This window comes from Mustela lutreola, chromosome 7 (assembly GCF_030435805.1).
Source record: "Mustela lutreola isolate mMusLut2 chromosome 7, mMusLut2.pri, whole genome shotgun sequence".
Classification (NCBI taxonomy): domain Eukaryota; kingdom Metazoa; phylum Chordata; class Mammalia; order Carnivora; family Mustelidae; genus Mustela; species Mustela lutreola.
Window position 1 is genome coordinate 136,258,925 of NC_081296.1, and position 4,289 is coordinate 136,263,213.

Here is a 4,289-nt window from a genome sequence, read left to right on the forward strand (position 1 = left end):
CTCTTGAGCCCCTGGCAGAGTAGAGCACCAGGGGAGGGGAGTGAACAGAAGACAGAGCTGCATGGAAGGGGAGGGTGCAGGTGAAGTAAGTGGGAGCCAAGGTGGCCCACCGCTTTAGCCCACCGGCTCTGGAGTCTGACAAAGACCTGGTTTCCAAACCTGGCATTGGAGCTAACCAGCTGTGTGACCTGGGTCAAGTAACTTAACCTCTCTGAGCCTCCATTTCCCCACCTGTAAATCATAGAGGCACCCACCTTGCCAAGTTTGTGAAAATGACGTCAGGTAATACATGTAAAGCACTTGGTGTCCTAAACCGTGAGCCCCGTCAGTGGTAGTCAGCGGTATTTCCATCATTACTGGGTAAGCAGGCCTGGAGAGCGGAGACAGCTGTGATAGAAGATGAGTGGGTGTTTCTCCAAGTTCATGGCTATAGCTGAGTTTTCTGTGTGGCAGCAGGGATCTAGAGAGGAAGTAATGGAGCAGGGGGTTAGAGGGTGAGCGCTTATCAACACAGCTCCTTTGAAATCAGGTAAAGGGTCTGGGCACCCTTACAGTTAAGGAACATGTTGGGCCAGTCCCTACCGCACCTCCTTCTCCAGTACTCACTGTGCTGGAAGAGAGCCCCCTCCTCCTGGGGGTGCAGGGCAAAGGTCTCCAGCTGGATCATAAGAACGAGGTAAGCGGTGCCTGCACCTGTGTTTGTGCAGGTGGGGGAGAGAGGGTTGTACTCAGCCAGAGGATCCTGGCCCCAGGGAACAGGTGGAGAGGGAGCAGTCACCAGAGGACTGCTGCCTGGCGGCCAGACCACCTCTCCAGTGAGCAGAAGGGGGTGGGTACCGTGAGCTTGAGCAGCTGGGAACCTCATGGTCACCTGGGCCCACCCTCCAGGGGAGCAGGTGCCCCATGGGCCTCCTTGTCTGCACATGGACAGCCTGCGCCCCGGACCAGGCCTCCCCCTTCCCATATGGCTGCTAAAGAGGAGCAGCTTCTCCAAGGGCAGAGGGCTGTGCTCCCAGCAGTTGGACTGGAGGTAGATGATCAAGAATGGGAGTGTGTCTGCCGGTGTTCTTTTAACTTCTCCAGAAAGGTCACCAAGGGGTCTCCATTACAAGCGGTCTTGAGCCCAGTATGATTTTCTCCTACAATTGAATCTACTCTCTGGATGGCTTCCAGTGTTCAAGCTGATGACAATTGCCTGTCTTTGCAATTGATTTCCTGGAAGCTGCCAGCCGGCCGGCAGCCACATGATGGATATGTGCTAGGGGGACCGGTGCGGCCGAGCTGAGTGCAGGAGACTATAAGCCGCTCCCACCCCAACACACACATAGTGCAGCAGGGTCTGTCCAACTGAGGGCGCGTGCGCTTCTGCCCACCCGCTCCACCCCGAGCTAGCAATGGCTAGAGGGCTATCCTCACATGTGCACCGAGAGGCGCGGGCAGGGATGCTGACTGCAGAGTCACGTGCATGGAAAAAAACCAGAGACACCTTATCTGTTCCAGGGGGATGGAAGGGACCACCACATTCCGAATGTGGTGTCCCCTGTCATTGTGCGGAACCACCACGTACTGTGGTTCATGCTCCCCAGAGCTGGGTGAGCATCGGGGACCCCGAGTGAGGGTGTGAGTGGAAAGGGCATGATTGACTCCACTGTGTTGTCTTCGTGTGCAATATTAACACAGAAAAAAAAAAAAACCCACCAACAAGAATGCTCCGTGTATATTGACAGGAGAAAATGTCCAGCATATGCTGTTGTGGGGAGACAACTGCAGAGCGATGTGGTCAACGGGACAGCGTTTGTGTAGAAGCAAAGAGAAACAAAGACCCTGGCAGCGTACCCACGTACACATGGGTGTACACGTGTGTGTGTGTGTGTGTGTGTGCGCGTGCATGTGTAAATGCTAGGCAAAGCCCATGATGTCGCATGGTGAACTGTTACACAGGTTATTGCTGGGGATAGTGGTGATAATTGATGAGAGATGGGAATCAAAGGAACTTCTCACTTTTTTCTCTCTTTACCTCTGCGTTCACATTTTTTTTAATGGAGAGAAAAAAAAAAACAGCGTGAAGAAAAGCGCGCTCGTCTTCCCTGCGCTGCTTGCCTGGCTCACTCATACACCACAGTCGTCACCAAATTCCCATTCCTTGCCATACTTTTTGGGGCAGTGAGTCCCTCCAAGGTCCCTTCATGCGTCCTCTCAAGGGGGATGTCCTGGGGTGAAGGGCGGGGGGTTGCCTGGCCTCCCATCCAAAGGCCCCAGGACACTGGAGAGGCCCAACGGAGGCGGACATCCGTCCTGGATTCTGCACCTGGGTCTCGTACTGTGGGCTTGTGTTTCCCAGTAGACACGGCGGAGACAGCCCATCCTCTGCGGGCGTGCAGCAGGGGAGACGTGGGGGAAGGAGCCCAGCAAGGCTGAGGGGGTACAGAGGGTGGAGTCAGGTCCAATAAGTCTCCTTTCTCTATGGGGGAGGGGCCACGCCAGGGCCTGAACCTCTGCCAGGCCCAGCCCCAATCCCCCAGGAACCTCTGCTTCCTCCTTTCTGTTCTTGAAGGAAGAACAGGGAATGAGGGCCGGACGCCCGGATCACACCGCTCTTCTGTGCCAGGAGCCTGCCCAGGTTCTTGACCCTTAGTTCATTTCACACCTCTTCCCCACGCAACCCTGTAGGTGAGGCTCAAGGGCATGGGGGTGGGCGCTACTGGGCCACACAGTCATGGAGCAAACACGGAGCTGAGATCCGTGCCCAGGTCCCTCGGGCCCACTACTCCCAAGGCAGCCTCGCAGCTGGGCGGGCTTCCGGGAGGGTGCCCTTGTCACTCAGTCCCGGAGAGCAGAGAAAGCAGTGATGGAGGGAGCCAGTGGGAAGGACCTAGGCAAGGAGCCCAAGGGGGAAACTGGCCCCCCGGGCCTCCTGAGGGCTCCCTGCAGCTCCCTAGCCAGCTCTGCAAGAGGGGCTGCCTCCAGATCCTCCTGGCTTTCTCCTGGCTTGTGCTGGCTTCACTTACTGAGCTCAGACCCTGTTCTCCTGGGGGAGAGGGCAGGGGGTCGGCCAGGCTTTGTCCTGCCTCATGGATTTATCCGTCTTTCCTCTGGCATCCCTCCTCCTGACCACGTGGGCAGGACCCCTTCTCCTAAACTCTCATCCCTTCCCGCCAAGACCCTTTAGCTAAGATTGGGTTTTCCATGAGCACAAAGCAGCAAAATCTGATGGTCAGTACAGCTCAGATCCCAGCTCTGCCATCACCAGCCACGTGACCTAGAGGATGTCTCCAAACACCTCCCTGTGTCAGTGTCTCCATCTGTGAGGGGACGGTGATAGCATCGCCACATGCAAGTCCTCGGCACAGCCCCTGGCTGGTGGCTCGAGCTCTTTATGTCTTCACCGTCGCTGTCTCTCTTCCTCCCCCCTCAGGAAGGGCGCCCTCCTGAAGGGCGGGTCATTCGGCAGACCCGAGCCTGGGAGGAAATCAGAGTGGGCTGGATGGAAACCAGCCCGTGGGCCTGATGAACGGCCATATGGTGCTTTTCTCAGAGCCATATAAGGGAAGAACAAGTTCATATGCCAGGTGGGATGCTGAGGGAGGCCAAGAAGGGAAATAACAGAGACGTGTTTTAAAACGCTCTTTTTGCTCCCTATCGTTCTCCAAAGCCGTGGCCTCCCATGTCTGGTGTGCAGGACGCCACATGGGGAGGGAGGGGAGGGGGCGTCCTTTCTATAGGGAGATGGGGGAATTCCCGGGGCATCAGTGGAAAAGCCCCACGGAGAGGCAGGGCAGTGAGAGGGGAGAGGGAGGCTGCGGACAGTGGCCAGCCCATCCTCAGAGAGACGCAAAGGGCCTGGCGCACGGCCCAGCTCAATCGCCACCGGGGCCCACAAGGATGCTCGGGAGCAGCTGTGGGCAAAGCCAAGGTGAATGTCTTTAGCAGAATGCATTTTCTCTCTCTTGCTTTCTCCCTGCAAGAGACCCTTAAAGAAATGTAGGTTTTCTTAATAAAAATTAAAAAAAAATAATAATAACACTCAGAACCCTCACCGTTCCTTCCTTTTCTGGTACATTTGTATTTCTGTGTCTTCCCCACCAGGCTACTCCTGAGGGAGAAACTCTGTGCCCTGCCCACCACCCTGTCCTGGTGCACCGTGCCCGAATGAACGATTGATAGGTACTTGTGGACAGAATGAGGGAAGGAGGGGTCTGCAAACCTGCGTGACCTGATGAGGGCTCTCACGTGTGAACAGGCTTCCCATTACACAGTTGCATGGAACCCGCTGCTTCTCATGACTCTTA